The following is an 18,753-nucleotide window of genomic DNA, read 5'->3' as shown; positions in this document are numbered from 1 at the left end:
GGTTGGGTTCTCTTTCTGTAGGCCCTTATTATGTCAAACTTGTCGTTGTAGTCCAAAAATTTCATGATCACTTGGCGTGGTCTTGTCTGATCCCCAGACTTTTGGGCGTGGGAGCGCAGGTCTGGGCCCACCCTGTACAGTCCTTATTAATTCCCAGAGCCGCCGGGAGATCTTTCACATAGGCGTTAAAGTTCGCCTACGGGAACCGCTTCAGATAGCCCCACTATTCGGTTGCTCCGCCTGGACCTATTCTTGAGATCTTCAACCTTGTCCGCTAGGCGTTTCGTTTCTGCGACCGTTTCCTCTGTGAGGACAGTTGCTTGTTATCTTCTTCTAGGGATGACACTCTTTGTTCCAACTCCTCTATCTGTCCTTTGTTTAATTGCCCCTGAAAGTTGTGGAGGGCATTCTGGATAGCTTTCTCTATGGTTTTCTGGATCTCTGGCATGACATTAGCTGCAACCTCTGTTGCCTTTGTTTTAAAGTCTACCGTTTGCATGTGTGTGTCAGCTTCTTTGTTGCTGTCATTAGAGTGTTCGGCAGATTCACTCATGAAGGCATTGGTTGAGATATATCAACAGAGACTTGTTCTTCCAGGGGGCTCTGTGCCATTTCTTCCTCCACCTTCGCTGCTGGCCCTGTCTCTTACGCGAGAGTAGTCCATTTTTTGTGCACTACGTAGGAGGTACCGCTCCATAAATCACAGGTCTGTAAGTTGCAAAAGCACCGTCCCTTTAACAAGGGGAGACAATAAATTGTAGTGTGAGGGTCTTAGTATATGAGTGGCTTACTGTCAGCTCCTTCAGAAGCCAGCAATTTACAAGATGCAGTTCTGCATGATGGCCACCAGAGGGAGGCAGTATCCTGCAGATGGCTGTGAGATGCACTATATTGTTTCACCCACTAGATGGCTCACTTCCTGCTTCCCGGGGATCCAGCAGTTTATTTTCAAAGAGAAAAAAAATGGAGGTTTCCCGCCCAGAAATCTCTCTCCAGCCTGTGTCAGTGCTCAGCATGCAGCTTTCTCTGCCCTCCCGACCTCCAGCAGTCCTCTCTTCAGCACAGGTGAGGGCACTACTTAGCACAGTTCAGTGATCCGTGCTACCCGAGGGGGGGGAGCGTGGACCACCCCGACCTACCCCTGATGCACGCTGTCCCTGGCCTCAGCTCTTAATGGCAGGCTCCAGCCCAGCACTGCTGTGTTCTGTCTTCCTCACTGTAATCTGGCCAGAGCGAGGGATATCTGCAGCAGTCTCCACAGCAGGAGTCCTGGGTCAGGGGATCCTCCGGTCTCTACCAAAGTGCAGTGCGTCTGCCAGACCCTCAATCGGTCTCTCACCCAGCTTTTTCTCAGGGAGTCTCTTGCAGAGGCAGCTATCCCCCAGCAGCTGTGTCTTTGGGGTGTTGGGTGGGCACAGATCCGTCCCTGATTATTAGGGCAGGGTTGTATCTGCTGTCAGATTTCCATTTTTAAGGACCTCCCACCTGCCTGTAAATGTGTCATTGGTGCTGATGTGCACCATGACCACTGGGCCATGATATGACCGATCAGCGATATGCCGGACTCCAACGCCAGGAAGACGACACAACATTCGCTGATCCCTGTTATTCTGCCAGATTGTCCTGTATGTTGCCCTGATAATGGAGTCCCCCTCCCTCCCTACTACCAGCGCCTGTCTGGCCTGCCCTGTGCTCCTATCCCCCACCTTTATCACCATGCCCCGTCAGTCGGCCCACTCATGTCCGTCGGCCCCTCAGCCAGCTTGCTGCTGCCAGCTCGCTCCTCTCAATCGGCCTTCTCCCTGACATTGGCCCCTCAGCCAGCTCACTTCTGTCGACTCCCTCCTGTACATCAGCCACCACTCCCCATCCGTCAGACCCAGCTCCCTGCTGTCGTCTCGCTCCTGTCTGCAGGCCCCTGCTCCCTGACGTTGGCCCCTGCTCCCTGATGTTGGCCCCTCAGCCAGCTCCCCGCTGTCGGCTCACTCCCCATACATCTACCCCATTCCCCATCCATCGGCTTCTCACCCAGCTCCCCGCTGTCTGCTCACGCCCCGTACGTGTGCCCCTATTCCCCATTTGTCGGCCTGCTTCCCGCTGTCAGCACACTCCTGTCTGTCCCCACTTCCCATCAATCGGCCCGCTCCCTGACATTGGCCCCTCAGCTAGCTTCCCTGCTGTCGGCCCGCTCCCTGCTGTCGGCCCGCTCCCTGCTCTCGGCCCGCTCCCTGCTGTCGGCCACTCTGTCTCAGGGGCGCTCCTTTTCTGGCCCGTTCCGGGTGATCCTCACCAGGATAGCCTATCCGCCTTGGGAGCGGTATATCTCCACGTGGAGCGCAGGGCGCTTGGACTCTGTCCGAATCAGCCCTCTGGATCAATGTGCTGGAATTCAGGGCTGTATTTCTTGCTCTCTAAGCCTTCACCATCTGTGGGCGGCTAGGCGCATTCGAGTCCAGTCGGACAACGTGACAGCGTTTTCCTACACCAGCTTCCAGGGCGGGACACTCAGCCGCCTGGCAATCATGGCGGCTCAACATCCTTCAGTGGACAAGGGACTCCTAGTCCACCGTATCCGCAGTCCACATCCTAGATGTAAAAACTACGAGGCAGGCTATTTCAGCTGTCCTACCGTGGTCCACAATCCTCAGGTTTTGCGGTAGACACACTGGTTCATGTTTGATCCCAGCTTTGTCTCTTTACGAATTTCACCCTCTACCTCTTGTCCAGAGTCCTGCGCAAGATCGGTAAAGGGGGCCGTCGGGTCATTCTTCCAGACTGACCTAAGCAGGCTTCGTACTCTGACCTGCTCCTTCTGTCCGTTGGGTTGCCTTCGCATCTTCCGGACCGTTCAGACCTTTTCTCAAGAGGTCCGTTTTTTCCCCGTCAGAATTCTGGATTCTCAGATTGACGGCATAGCTCTTGAGTCCTGGATCTTAGCGACTTCTGATATCCTTCCTGAAGTCATCTCCACTTTGACTCGGGCTCCAAAGTGTCCTTTGACCTTTTCTGGCCTTGCCGACCCTCCTGTCCCTTCCACAGTCCGGTCTACAGCTAGGACTATCCCTCATTAAGGGACAGGTCTCGGCTCTGTCAGTATGTGCCAGCGGCGTATCGTCCGGCTGGCTCCGGTGCGCTCCTTTAAGGGCGCATCTCACATCATTCCGCCTTCCGGCGGCCTATGGAGACCTCGGACCTTAATCCGGTCCTCACGGTTCCCGGAAACCCCCCCTTTGCGCCGTCTTCGGGAGGTTTCTTTGTTGTGTCTTTCACAGAAAGTAGTCTTTCTAGTGGCTATAATTTCCCGCCAGAGAGTTCTGGCTGCGCTCCCTCGGAGTCACCCCCTTTTTTTGCTCTTTTGCATCAAGACAAGGTGGTCTTCATCCGACTCCGGACTTTTTCCCTAAGGCGGTTACTGCTTCCACCTTATCCGGGGCAATTTTCCTGCCTTCCTTTTTGTCCGGCTCCTGTTCATCGCTTGAGGAAGCGTTGCATATCCTAGATCTGGTGCGGGCGCTCCGGATCTACGTGTCTCGCACCGCCGTTATTAGGCGGTGCACCTCACTGGTGCTGACTGTTCGTCAGCGTAGCGGTCTCTCGGCATCTAAGCCGACCCTGATCGTTGGCTTAGGTCAGCCATTTCTGAGACTTACAAGTGTACTCAAGTGCCTTCCCCACCGGGGATCAGAGCACATTTGGTCAGACCTGTCGGCGCCTTTTTTTTCTTGGGCTTCAGGCACCAGGTTACGGCTCAGTAGGTCTGTCAGTCTGCAGCTCGAATTTGTCTGCATACTTTTTCGAAGCACTACCCAAGGCATGCTCATGCTCTGGCAGACGTGGGCTCGGCAGACGCATTTTTCCAGCGTCTGTCGCCCATTTGTGAAGTTAGGTTTGCCTGCTTCTCAGTTGTCTGTTTATTCCCACCCATGGACTGCTTTTGAACGTCCCATGGTTTGGGTCTCCCATAAGGAACGATAAAGAAAAAGAGAATTTTGTTTACTTACCGTAAATTCTTTTTATTATAGTTCCGTCATGGGAGACCCAGCACCCTCCCTATTGCCTATTGGCAGGTTTCCTGTTCCGTGTGTCTTCACCGGCTGTTATTGTTGTAGACTGAGGTTCCGGTTCCTCCGGATTTTACTCTCTTCTTGTGGGTGGATGTCCTCCTTCAGCTTTTGCACTAAACTGGCTAGATCTGGCTAGCAGGGGGTGTATATGCTAGGAGGGAGGAGCTACACGTTTTTGAGTGTAGTAACTTTGTGTGTCCTCCGGGGGCAGTAGCATACACCCATGGTTTGGGTCTCCCATGACGGAACTATAAGAAAAAGAATTTACGGTAAGTAAACAAAATTCTCTTTTTTACTAAGGGACACCATATCTGTGGCAGTTTAGCTTGTCTAGTGTGGATAAGAGCGGTCAGATCCCAAGGGGCGGATAACTGTCATTCTAGATGGGTGTTTGAGTAGCAACTAGTGTCGTGTATCCAGTCCACTCCATGTCTAAATAAAGAGGCGATATTTATAAGCACGTATATTTGGAAAATTAACCCCGCCTTCACTTCTCAGTAGCATCAGTTTTTCTAGTGCAATTCTGGGTCTTTTACCTGTCCAAATAAAATGTGTAAAGGCCTTCTTCAGTCTTTTATGTCCTAAATGTTTTAAAATCAAGGGCAGGGTTTGCAAGGGGTATAGGAGCCTGGCAAAGCTAACCATTTTAACCAGGTGACATCTACCCAAAGAGATATTGGTAAGTGATGCCACCGCTGCAGTTCCCCCAATATTTTACCTATAAGGGGGGTGTAGTTAAGTGAATAGAGTTGATCTGGTCTCCTCCCTATCTTTATCCCCAAATACTTTATGTATGACTTTGAGACACGTAGGTCCAGACCTAGCTTGACCCATTGCTCCTGAGCTATTTTGTCTCCTAATTCTAGAAGTTCACTTTTGTTGATGTTAATCCTGTACCCCGAATATTCACTGAATTTCTGAATAAAGGCAAAGATCCTCCTCAGCTGCTCTAGTGGTCTGACAAAAAAAGTCTGACGTCATCCGCAAATAGAGCAATCTTTTTTTTTTTTTTTTTTTTTTTTTTTAAATTCTTTATTTTACATACCAACTCGTGACATTGAAAAAACTTTCTGCTCCACAAGGAGCAACATGAGAAATATCAGGGATATAACGTTGACATAAATCCTGACCTCCAGTATCCTTATGCATCCCGTCTGCCATCCCTACGAGTCTGGTCTGATTTTAACCTTTTATTTTGAGAACCAACTCTATACAAAGAAAGAAGAACATTTAGCAGAATGAGAGAAAAGAAAGTCCTAAAAGAGAACATCATAAGTTGTGTATCAGGAACAGGAAGAAGATGAGAGAAAGGGGGGTGAGGGAAAAAAGGTGAGAAGAGGGGGGGAAGGAGACCGAGAGGGAGAGGGAAAAGAAGAGAAAGAGAGAGGGAAAAGACAAAAAAAAAAAAAAGGGGGGGGGGGGGGGAAGAGGGAAGAATGGGGGGGGGGGGGGGTTTGGGAGAAAAAGGGGGGGGGGGGGGAGAAAGTCCAGGGGGATTACCCCACACCCCCACCAGGGCGCTCCCGCGGGTCAGAGAGCAGTCTTATGTGGTCTGTAGAGGAGGTGAACTCCATCCATGGAAGCCATGTCCTGTAGAAGTCCCCCCGGCGATCATTAAGAGAGGATGTCAAATCCTCCATGTGCATTAAGTCGTTGACCCTTGATACCCACTGAGCCACCGTGGGGGGGTCCGTAGACTTCCAGCCAAGAGGAATACAGGACCTGGCGGCCATGACTAGGAATCTCAGCAAGGAACTTTTATATTTAGAGATCGGGAGTCCCGTTAATTGTAGTAAAAACAGCTCTGGTCCCAGTGTCTCCTTCGTCCCGGTCACCTGTCTGATTACCTGCTTCACCTCTGACCAAAACCTCTGCAAAGAGGGACATGACCAGAAGACATGTACATAGTCACCCTCCTCCAATCCACACCGCCAACACGCAGGGTCCACTGAGGGGAATATCCTATGCAGCCTAGACAGGACTCTATACCACCTTGCCAGCAGTTTATAGTTGGCCTCCAGCAATCTGGAGCTGATCGATGTTTTATGTGCTAACATTAAAATTTTGTCTCTTTGCGTGACAGTTAGGGCCATCCCCAGATCCCTCTCCCACTGCTGCAGGTATGCCGGAATGGGCAAGTCTCCTGGGTCTGCTAGCATGGTATACACTAAGGAGAGCGAATGCCGAAGAACACCCCCCTCCAAGCACAGTTTTTCAAACCTCGTGGGGGGCCCTGCATACTGAGTGAAGCAGGGGAGGGAGCGCAGAAAATGCCTCAGTTGCGTCGCTCTCCATCTCCCCATGGGATTCGGGGTCAGGAGACTACGGATATCCTCAAGAGGTAGCCAATCCCCCCCTCTTCCCAGATGACAAGCTCTAAATCTACCCCCCTGAACCCAACCCCGAAAGACAGGGTCCGAGAGGCCAGGGCGGAACTCCGGATCTCCCAATATGGGCGACATGCAAGAGGGCACAGGGAGGAGAAGGCGCCGAATCTCGTTTTTCGAGCAGCATTCCAGGGTAGCTCCAATAAGTGGGTGAGATTTCAAATTTGTCGGGGAAAAGTGCAAAAGCCAGGGAGTGGCCGGGAGATGTATGTCCGAGAAACTCTGTTCCAGTGCCACCCATGCCTTTGTCTTAAAGTGGCGGCACCAGTCTAGTACCCTGACCATGTGAGTAGCCCAGTAGTATTTTTTCAAGTCGGGGATTCCCAGACCTCCTCTGCTCTTAGGTCTACACAGTAGGGAACGGGAAATTCTCGCCGGTTTATTTGCCCAGATAAATTTAGTTTGTAGTGAAGCCACATCCCCGAAAAAGGAGCCCGGGATCCGAATCGGCAGGGACTGAAAGAGGTATAATAGCCGAGGAAGTATGTTCATCTTTAATATTGCACACCTCCCGAACCAAGTAAAGTAGCCCTTCCCCCAACTTGCGCAGTCTGTTCTAATAGATTGCAAGAGAGGAAGATAATTCAATTTGTAGAGTTGACTAATGTCCGCTGCCAACTGGACCCCCAAGTACCTCAGGGAGTGACTAGACCACCTAAACCTAAATGCAGATTGAAGCGAGACTACCTGTTCTTGGGGTAGAGATACATTTAAAGCTTCGGACTTTGACATGTTGATTTTAAAATTAGAAAGAGAGGAGTAAATTTCCAACTCTCTCAATAAGTTGGGGAGGGAAATCTGTGGATTAGTTATGAAAAAGAGTAGGTCATCCGCATATGCCGCAATTTTGTAGTTGGAGCCGTCAACCCTAGGGCCCGATATGTTAATGTTTCCTCTTATTCGACATAGTAGGGGTTCCAGGGTCAGAATGAAGATCAGGGGCGATAAGGGGCAACCCTGTCTTGTGCCATTAAGAATGGGGAATCTGTCTGAGTTGAGACCGTTCACTCTAACTGTTGCCGATGGGATGCTGTACAGAGAGCAGATCCACTTGAACATCATCCTCCCCAGCCCCACTACTCGCAATACCTCCTCCATAAATATCCAATTAACTCTGTCGAACGCTTTTTCTGCATCAGTCGACAAGAGCATGAGTGGCGTCCCTTCCGTTTTAGCCTTATGGACTAAATTCACCGCCTTAGTTGTATTGTCTCTTGCTTCTCTTCCCCTTACAAACCCTGCCTGGTCTGTGTGAACAATTTCCCCTATCAGCGGGGACAGTCTGTCCGAAATAATTCTAGTAAAGAACTTCAAATCCGTATTGAGGAGGGATATTGGCCTGCAACTTGAGCAGGAGGAAGGATCTTTGCCCTCTTTAGGGATGACTACTATGTTAGCGGCTAAGGAATCCCTCGGCAACGGGGCTGCATCACATGATGGGATATTGTTAAAGGCTGAAAGGAATGGGGGAAGCAGTAGGGTGCCCATTTTTTTTATAGTATTGCAAAGGGAAACCATCTGGGCCCGGGGCCTTGCCTGTGGGGGAGTTTTTGATTGCGGACCAATACTCCTCCTCGGAGATGGGCCTCTCCAGTGCCGCCGCATCCTCGGGTTTAAAATGTTTCAAGCCGGAATCCAAGATATATTTCCTTATGCGTTGCCGCAGCTCCGCCCCAGCTCTCTCGGACCGTCCCTCGTCTATAGAGTAAAGCGAGGAGTAAAAGTCTTTAAAGGCGGATGCGATGTCCTTCGGCAGTGTGGCCCACCCCCCTCCAGGAGTTTGCACTTTAGGGACATATCCCCTCGCCCTCTGAGTCCGCAGGGCACGAGCCAGTGCCCTGCCACTCTTATTACCGAATTCGTAGAAGTGTCTTCTACACTTGGCTAGTGCTCCCTTGGCTTTGTGGTATAGTAAAGTACGCAATTCCTCCCTCTTCCTACCCAGCCTGACTCCTATCTCCCCTTCCAAAGACCCCTTATGTGTTACTTCCAACTCCCTTATTTCGGCTAAGAGAGATGTGACCTCCGCTGCCCGTTCCCTCTTCAAACGTGAACCATGCTTGATGAGTAGACCCCTTGCCACGCATTTGTGCGCCTCCCAGACTATATTAGGGGACACCTCCCCCTTTCTGTGGCTGTCAAAATATTCAGTCAAGGCCTCCCCCAGTTCCCGCATCGTCGCCTGGTCCGCAAGTAATGAAGTGTTCAGCATCCACTGTCCCTGTCTTCTGATGGAACAGTCGAGGGAAATAGTGACTGTGATCAGAGCATGATCAGAAAAGGATATGCACTCAATCGACGCATCCACCAGAGAATGAAGGTCCCCATGTCTGAGGAGGAAAAGGTCCAACCGTGAATAGCAGTTATGAACAGCTGAGTAAAATGAAAAGTCTTTGTCTGATGGGTGCATCAATCGCCACGTGTCTATCAGTTGGTGATCATGTAATCCCCTTCTCATCCGGCGTAGTGCCTTTTGTGGGAGACTGGACACCCCCTTTGAGCTATCCCTCGACGGTTCCAACACGACATTAAAGTCACCCCCCAGAATCAGGGTACCCTCTGAGAATTCCTCAATCTGCTCAAGATAGCGTATCAAGGTGGCACACTGACCCTTGTTGGGCAGATAAACTGCCACAAAGGTGACTATTTGAGAAACAATGCGTCCCTTGAGCATTAGGAGCCTTCCCTCGGCATCCGACCGAGAGTCTAACGGTTCCCAGGGGAGCGTATTAGACAGCAAGATGCTTGTGCCCCTTGATCTAGGATCCGGGGAGGGTGAGTGGAGTACTATTGGATACCTTCTGTCCGTAAGTCTGTATGGTCTGGATTCGCAGTAGTGTGTCTCTTGAAGAAAGGCGACCTGGATTCGGTTTCTCCATAGGAGGTTCAGTAGTATAGAGCGTTTCTCCGGGCTGTGGAGTCCCTTGACATTCAATGAGCCCACTCGTAGCTCATGCTGCTTTTGTTTCACCATGCTCTGTCACAGGAACCCGGGTGGGGGGGAGGGGCGAGAGAGAGGAGAGAGAAAAGAAAAAAAAAAAAAAGGGGGGAGGGGGAGAAGGGGCAGGGGAGAAGAGAGAGGGAGAAAAAAAGAAAGGGGGAGAAGAAAACTTCGAGATTAGAAAAAAGAGAAAACAGAAACTCAAGAAGATAACCGGAAAGTAGAGAAACAGTTAATATACTGTTCGTAGAACCGGGGACCAGCCCAGGGACTACTTAAGGGAAAAACGGGGACACGAACCGACACACGGCCAGAGCGCTACCCCGCGCCCTTCTTTTTCCTGCTGGCCGGCCCCCTCCCTCCCAAACCTAAGGAAGGGTCCGCCAAATAACCTCCCACTAACCCCACCCCCCAGAACAAGCTTATAGAAACTTTGCCCCCCCCCAGCCCACTATCTTAGGATCCACCAACGCAAATGTTTTAGACATCCCCCAGAACATTGTGTCCATTAGAATTGATTTAACGCCTAGATTGTCATTTTTTTCTTTTTTCTCTTCTTTCCCTCTGAGGCGTAGGCTCACAGAAGACCCTCCCAGCTCCCGTCTCCTTCACCACCAGCATTGCCTCTGCTCAGATCTTGCTCATATAGAGCCTTCATTCTCACGGGACCTCTCTTTGAGCAGGGGTGGCTCCCCCCTTTCTCCTCCTCTGCTCCGTATAGGCCTGAGGCTCCCAAGCCGTCCAGTCCGGAACCGAGCAGTCCGAAATATCCAGAAAGGCACAGAGATTCGGGAGCTCCGAGTGCCTCCTCAGAAGGAACACCGAGTCCCCCTTACGCACAATCAGGTGGAAGGGGTGGCCCCATCTATAGGTGGCGTTCGCTTCCTTTATTCTAATCAGGAGAGGTTGCAGCAGACGCCTCATATACAGTGTGCGGCTGGAAACGTCCGGGAACAACTTTACCATAGCACCGTCTATTTTCACAGGGCCGTGTGCCCAGGCCCCCTGCAGGATCTTTTCTCTGTCTCCATAGTAATGTAGGCGGCATAACACATCCCTGGAGGAGGGCGTGGGTCTGGTGCCGGGCCTGGCAACCCTGTGGATTCTGTCAAAAAGATAAGTAGCCTCAAGCGGACGATCTGTGACCATGTTGAAAATGGACAGGACTTTAGAACGCAGGAGATCCTGGGGCCAGTTCTCCGGTATACCCTTCAGTCTGACATTATTTCTCCTGCTCCTGTTTTCTTGGTCATCCAGGAGCAGGGCTAGGTCTCTGATGTGGGCATTAGAAGATTCACAGTCCCTTTCAATTCGCTCCATTCTGCTCTCCAGGGACTCCTGTGCTTGCTCCGTTGCTTCAATTCTGTCCTCCAGCACCACCATTTCCTCTCTCAGGGTGGACAGCGCCATCTGTTGGGAGGATTCAATTCTGGCCACTACATCTTCCAGGTCTTTTTTGCTGGGGAGGGCTAGGATAAGCTCCCTGAGAGCATTTATGTCTTCCTGCGGAGGGCCAGAGGGCAGGGTGCTTTTTAAGGACAGGGGCGCTGTGCGCTCCAGCGGGGGGGGGGACCCCTGGGTGCAGAGGATGGCAGGTATTCCCGGATCGCATGATCCCCCAGGGGCCGAGGTCTCCGCCTCCCCCGCAGCAGCATGTATGGAGGCAGGCCGCGAGGAATGCTGCGCGGTTCCCCCCCCACCCCTCCAGCCCTCCCTACCTGGGCTCTCTCCCTTCTGTATCAGTGCCGGGGCCCTGCGCCGCTCCTCCCCACCGCTGGTCTCCGGTGCAATGTTGCTGGCTGTGGGAGGGCGCCGGACCGCGCCTGGGGAATTCCCCGTCGGAGGGGGCCGCGAGCCCACCGGCGCCATCTTGCTTCGGGCCGCCAGCGGAGGCTCAGTCCCAGACGCCGCCAGGTACCTGGATATGCTCCCCTGGGAGTTCTGACACGCCGTGGGGGAGGCAGGAGCTGCAGCACTACCCGGTTTCTTCTTTGGAGCCATCCTGGGTAAGCGGGGTCAGCGGGATATAACTGTAATCTTTTGTGGGCGCAGGAGCTCTGGGAACAAGCTTCCTCACGCCGCCATGTCCAGGACACGCCCCCCATAGAGCAATCTTAACTTTATCTTTGCCTACTCTGATTCCCTCAAATAGATGTGACTCCTCCATAAATCTAGCAAAGGCTTCCATGGCCAGGTTGAACAGCAATGGTGACATTGGACATCCCTGTCTGGTTCCCTTGTGCAAGTGAAAAGAATCAGAGAGGAATCCTGGTGTGTGTACCCTAGCTGTAGGGCTATTGTAGACCCCATCCAAAAATGTTCTAAATTTGCCCTTTAAATTGAACGAGTCCAACGTCGCCCCGAGCCACTCCCAACTAACGTAATCAAATGCTTTCTCTGCATCAAGAGTTAGGAGGGCTGGTCTGTCTCCGAAATGCGGCTGTCGTCCTACCTCGTCCAGCACTGGCAAGACTTTTCTTATGTTTTTAACTGCAGCTCTTCCCTTAACAAATCCCACCTGAGCTGGCTTCACCAGTTGGGGAAGCACCATTGCTAAGCGGTCAGACCAAAAGATTATATCCAAAATAATGGCTAAATCAATAAGTGAAATAGGTCTATAGGAGCCAGCCTCCAAGGGGTCTTTGCCATGCTTTGGAATTGCTTTGATATACGTCTCCTTGGATCTACCTGGAATATCTCCTGTTGTCAAAATGTTGTTGTAGTAAGTAGTCAATACCGGGGAAAGCTGTTCCTTGAGTGCTCTGTAAAAGTCCCCACCATACCCATCAGGACCGGGTGCCTTTCCATTTTGAAGATGACTTCTAGTTTGCTTCACCTCTTCTTCCGTCATGTCTGCATTAATTACATCCTGCAGCTCCTGCGTGAGTTTAGGGAGAGCTGAGCTTTGGCGGAAGGCTCTACCCTCTGTCGTATTTGTGTGTGAGAGTTTGTATAGACCTTTTATAAAAGGTTTGTAGAGTGGAATTTATTTTTTTGGGATCAGAGGTTACCTTTCCTTGTCCATCTTTTATTCTGACTATGGGTGATACTTGTAAACGTCCCTTTGCCAAGTTCGCCAGAAGCTTAGCCGCTTTGTTGCCGTATCGAAGTAATTCGACCTCTTGCCTAGATCTATTCACCTTCTCCCTCCTGTCTATCCACGTCTCAAACTCTCTTGTTTGGTCAGTTTCCAATGTTCTCTGTTTTGCGTTGAGGGGTTCTGCAGGAACTCCGTATAGGCATGTCTGAGTTTTGCACTCGATTCAGAATACCCCTCCTTCACTTTTTTTCCTAAGGGAAGAGAAGTACATTAAAATTCTGTTTCTCAACAGTCTTTGCCGTGTTCCAAAACAGAGCAGTTTCATCTACGTGTTCTCTGTTGTCCGATAGAAACTCATCCCACCAGCAGCGCAATTTGTCATTGAATCCCTCGTCCTTTGTCAGGAGGGCTGGAACCCTCCATATAAAGTCTGTTCCCCTGACCACCCTGTCCGTCAGTTCCATACCCACTGGGGCATGATCTGATATAACCAAATCAAAAATTTCGACCGACTTCAACCTGTTTAATAGACTCTCTGAGGTCAGGAGGTAGTCATTTCTCGATGAGGACTGGTGGACATGGGAAAAGTGAGTGAATTCTCTAGCATCAGGATGCAGCCAACACCAGACATCCCTGAGCCCAGTCTGATTAAGTAGAGAGGTGAATGCGTTCTCCTCTCTGGGGGGTCCTACCCTAACTCCTTCTATCTTCCTCTATCCTATGTACCGTATTAAAGTCACCTCCAGTAATTATCAAGGGAGAATTATCCAGGACAATTTTTCACTCTATATCTTCAAAAAAGGATTTGTTTGAACCGTTAGAGCCATAAATGTTATATATAGAATAGGTTTCTCCTCCATGGTCTATAGTGACCCGTACCCATCTCCCCTGGTCGTCACATTCCTGAGACAATAATTTAAAAACGAAGTTGCGGTGGAACAAAATCGCTACCCCTGCATGTCTACCCTGTGCTGCCGATCCCACTACGGTCCCCACCCAGAATCTATTAAGCCTGAAAAAAATCCTCTTCCCTTAAGTGAGTCTCCTGAAGTAGGACAATGACTGGGGAGAATCGTTTAAGGTACCTCAGTATCTTAGACCTTTTGTTTTGGAGATCGTAGACCCTTTAGGCTAGGTTCACACACTGCGTTTTTTTGTTTTTTTTTGACGCTGCGTTTTTGTGCGTATTTTGCGGAAAAAAACGCACAAACGCACCCGCGGCAAATAAACGCGGCAAAAAACGCACGCGTTTTGCCGCGATTTGGTGCGTTTTTTGCTGCCTTTTGCTGTGTTTTTGCTCACTGCGTCTTTTTGCGTTTTTTTTTTTTTTTTTTTTTTTATCAGTGAACAAAAAAAAAAAGGTCTGTCCTTTCCTTCTTCAATATGTTCTTCATTCTCCACTAGTGTATGCAGGAGAGCCGACAGCTGCAGAACTAAAAGGCTCAGCATACTCCATCCAATAGTGTATGCAGGAGAGCAGACAGCAGCTGCAGAACTACAAGGCTCAGCATGCTCCATCCAGGACTGTATGCTGGAGAGTCAGGGGGAGCAGACCTACAAGGCTCAGCATCCTCCATGCAATAGTGTATGCAGGAGAGCAGACAGCAGCTGTCGAACTACAAGGCTCAGCATCCTCCTTCCAGGACTGTATGCAGGATTTCTTTGCCCTTCCCCCCAAACAAAAAAAATGACGTGGGCTTCGCCATATTTTTGTATGCTAGCCGGGTACAGCAGGCAGGTACGGGCTGCCCCCAACCCCCAGCTGCCTAGTTGTACCCGGCTAGGAACCAAAAATATAGGGAAGCCCTTTTTTTTTTTTTTTTTTTTAATTATTTCATGAATTTCATGAAATAATTAAAAAAAAAAAAAAAAAAAAAATGACGTGAGCTTTGCCTAATTTTTGTGTCCAGCCGGGTACAACTAGGCAGCTGGGGATTGGAATCCACAGTGCAGGGTGCCCATGCTTTCTGGGCACCCCCGCTGCGAATTGCAGTCCGCAGCCACCCCAGAAAATGGCGCTTTCATAGAAGCGCCATCTTCTGGCGCTGTATCAAACTCTTCCAGCTGCCCTGATGCCGGGTGGCTCACTGGGTAATAATGGGGTTAGGGCTAGCTGTATATTATCAGCTGGCCCTAAGCCCGAAATTCAAGGTGTCACGCCAATATTAGACATGGCCGCCATGAATTTCTAGTAAAGATAAAAAAAACCACAACACACAGAAAAATATTTTTATTAGAAATAAAACACAACACAATTATTGACTCCATCTTTATTGAAATAAACCCCCCCCCCTCCCTCCGCAGTAATCCTGGGTCAAGGGTCCCGCGCCGTCCAATCCGGATCCAATATCATCTGATCGGTTTGCTGGAAGGGAAAGCGATCAGATGATGTGTCAGGTTCTAGGGGCTGAAGCACATCACACTTCAGCTGATTGTATAAAAGCCGTTTATACAATCAGCTGATGCATCGGTGCAAAAAAAAAAAAATACTCACTTATGTGCTGATTACCGGCAGCTCCTAGAGCGATTGGAGGAGTCTGATCCCGTCCGATCGCTGCAGCAGCTGCCGGTAATCAGGGATGAAGTCTCCAGACGCATCCGCTGATAGATGAAGCCGGCCGGGCGCCGGCATCAGCCCGAGACTTACGATCAGCTGACGCGTCAGGTGACTGCATCAGGTGATCCATCGCCAGGTCCTGCATCCTGCAAGCATACGTACCCGGGGAGACTGCACACACCCGGAGCGGCGGTACCGGTAGGAGGATCTGGGAGCGGGCATGACACCGGGAGTCTGCAGACAGGTGAGTATGACTTTTTTTTTTTTCTACTGTTAACTTTTGTTTTCGCAGCCGCTTTCACCTCCCGCCCAGACATGGTGCCACACGGCAGCATACATGCACAGGACCGGAGGTGGAAGCGGCGGTGACGGTACCGGGAGGATTCACGCTTCTGTATTTACTGACAGAAGGAATCCTCTTCCTGTACATGTCACTTTACTACTCACCTCCTGCGTTTTATAGCTGCGTTTTTGGTCTTAGAAACGCACTAAAACGCACCAAAACGCAGCTATTTGCATTTCTCATTGCGTCTTTCAACATCCCATTGCACTCAATGGATGAAAAGCGCAGTGAAAAACGCGGGAATAATTGACATGCTGCGTTTTTGTGGCACCACAAAAACGCAGCTGAAAAAAAACGCTGTGTGCAGACAGCAAAAATGAAAACTCAGACTTTGCTGGGGAAGCAAAGTCATGCAGTTTTCTGAGCAAAAACGCACCCGAAAACTGCGCAAAAACGCCGCGAAAAACGCACTGTGTGAACTCACTCTTACACGCCAGGAAATGACAATCCTAGGAGTCCCTGTTAGTTTTGGTTACTACCTGTTATCAGATACTTGATACTTGTGGAAGGGTTAAACAGCATGCAGAGTCTGTCTGTGACTCCTGAAAGAAGAAAGGTGTTAAAAAGAACAAGAAATACACAACAAGGAAAATATCCTAGGGCAACAATAACTCTAAATTCAAAATGCACTGGTGTGTTCCGAGCTGCGCACACCACCAGACAAGCTATGCACTTCACTTTTTTCTGAGATTGGGAAAGTGGTTGATTACACAAGAAGATTAGAGAAACTCAAGCTGCACCACATGAAATGTAGGGAATATCAATCAGGACGACATCCGTATCCCCCAACTATCCCCTCACAATTTGTCTAAACAGACCACTCCACCCCCTCCCCCACCAAACCACAGGACACATCCCCAGATGTGGATAGAGATGATGGGAACAAGCGTCCTCTGGCATGGCAGGCCCCACATAACATAACCCATTCCTGACCCCTCCCCCACCAACACCCACTTCCTCTCCTCCCAAAAAAAGTTCATTCATTCATTATCTTGGTATCATCTCACAAATGGCTCGGATAAGAGTCCAGACCATTAAGGGAAAGTGGGTAAGGGTATATACTACATCACCATTCACAAGTTATCACTGGGTTGCTTCACCTATTACGACCTGTTGACCTCTGGGATTTTGGTGACATTGCTCGGTTGTCCCCCTCTTGGTCTCCTCTTCTCTCTGCAGTTTTCACCGTTTACAGTGTTTTTTCAATGTCTCTTTCGGCGTCCCTTGCCGAATTGTAGACAATGTTGACACCATCTTTTGGAAAATCCTCAGTAATGCAGGGTACTGAAGTGTGAGGCTCTTCCTGGCTTGATGCAGAGACACACATATTTTGCTGAAAGCTATTCTTCGCTTGGCCACATCTGCAGAATAATCCTCGAATAGAAGAAGTTTCATTCCTCTTGTGATCAATGGTTGGGTTCTCTTTCTGTAGGCCCTTATTATGTCAAACTTGTCGTTGTAGTCCAAAAATTTCATGATCACTTGGCGTGGTCTTGTCTGATCCCCAGACTTTTGGGCGTGGGAGCGCAGGTCTGGGCCCACCCTGTATAGTCCTTATTAATTCCCAGAGCCGCCGGGAGATCTTTCACATAGGCGTTAAAGTTCGCCTACGGGAACCGCTTCAGATAGCCCCACTATTCGGTTGCTCCGCCTGGACCTATTCTTGAGATCTTCAACCTTGTCCGCTAGGCGTTTCGTTTCTGCGACCGTTTCCTCTGTGAGGACAGTTGCTTGTTATCTTCTTCTAGGGATGACACTCTTTGTTCCAACTCCTCTATCTGTCCTTTGTTTAATTGCCCCTGAAAGTTGTGGAGGGCATTCTGGATAGCTTTCTCTATGGTTTTCTGGATCTCTGGCATGACATTAGCTGCAACCTCTGTTGCCTTTGTTTTAAAGTCTACCGTTTGCATGTGTGTGTCAGCTTCTTTGTTGCTGTCATTAGAGTGTTCGGCAGATTCACTCATGAAGGCATTGGTTGAGATATATCAACAGAGACTTGTTCTTCCATGGGGCTCGGTGCCATTTCTTCCTCCACCTTCGCTGCTGGCCCTGTCTCTTACGCGAGAGTAGTCCATTTTTTGTGCACTACGTAGGAGGTACCGCTCCATAAATCACAGGTCTGTAAGTTGCAAAAGCACCGTCCCATTAACAAGGGGAGACAATAAATTGTAGTGTGAGGGTCTTAGTATATGAGTGGCTTACTGTCAGCTCCTTCAGAAGCCAGCAATTTACAAGATGCAGTTCTGCATGATGGCCACCAGAGGGAGGCAGTATCCTGCAGATGGCTGTGAGATGCACTATATTGTTTCACCCACTAGATGGCTCACTTCCTGCTTCCCGGGGATCCAGCAGTTTATTTTCAAAGAGAAAAAAAATGGAGGTTTCCCGCCCAGAAATCTCTCTCCAGCCTGTGTCATTGCTCAGCATGCAGCTTTCTCTGCCCTCCCGACCTCCAGCAGTCCTCTCTTCAGCACAGGTGAGGGCACTACTTAGCACAGTTCAGTGATCCGTGCTACCCGAGGGGGGGGGAGGGGGGGAGCGTGGACCACCCCGACCTACCCCTGATGCACGCTGTCCCTGGCCTCAGCTCTTAATGGCAGGCTCCAGCCCAGCACTGCTGTGTTCTGTCTTCCTCACTGTAATCTGGCCAGAGCGAGGGATATCTGCAGCAGTCTCCACAGCAGGAGTCCTGGGTCAGGGGATCCTCCGGTCTCTACCAAAGTGCAGTGCGTCTGCCAGACCCTCAATCGGTCTCTCACCCAGCTTTTTCTCAGGGAGTCTCTTGCAGAGGCAGCTATCCCCCAGCAGCTGTGTCTTTGGGGTGTTGGGTGGGCACAGATCCGTCCCTGATTATTAGGGCAGGGTTGTATCTGCTGTCAGATTTCCATTTTTAAGGACCTCCCACCTGCCTGTAAATGTGTCATTGGTGCTGATGTGCACCATGACCACTGGGCCATGATATGACCGATCAGCGATATGCTGGACTCCAACGCCAGGAAGACGACACAACATTCGCTGATCCCTGTTATTCTGCCAGATTGTCCTGTATGTTGCCCTGATAATGGAGTCCCCCTCCCTCCCTACTACCAGCGCCTGTCTGGCCTGCCCTGTGCTCCTATCCCCCACCTTTATCACCATGCCCCGTCAGTCGGCCCACTCATGTCCGTCGGCCCCTCAGCCAGCTTGCTGCTGCCAGCTCGCTCCTCTCAATCGGCCTTCTCCCTGACATTGGCCCCTCAGCCAGCTCACTTCTGTCGACTCCCTCCTGTACATCAGCCACCACTCCCCATCCGTCAGACCCAGCTCCCTGCTGTCGTCTCGCTCCTGTCTGCAGGCCCCTGCTCCCTGACGTTGGCCCCTGCTCCCTGATGTTGGCCCCTCAGCCAGCTCCCCGCTGTCGGCTCACTCCCCATACATCTAC

At 50.4% G+C, this 18,753-nt stretch overlaps 1 protein-coding gene across 1 annotated transcript in view; it reads left to right on the top strand.

Annotated features, from left to right (window-relative positions):
• PPP2R5D (protein phosphatase 2 regulatory subunit B'delta) overlaps positions 1-18,753 on the top strand; it is a 114,932-nt gene that overhangs the window by 60,703 nt on the left and 35,476 nt on the right.

This window comes from Anomaloglossus baeobatrachus, chromosome 3 (genome assembly GCF_048569485.1).
Source record: "Anomaloglossus baeobatrachus isolate aAnoBae1 chromosome 3, aAnoBae1.hap1, whole genome shotgun sequence".
Lineage (NCBI taxonomy): Eukaryota > Metazoa > Chordata > Amphibia > Anura > Aromobatidae > Anomaloglossus > Anomaloglossus baeobatrachus.
This window is presented reverse-complemented; position numbering and strand designations above follow the sequence as displayed.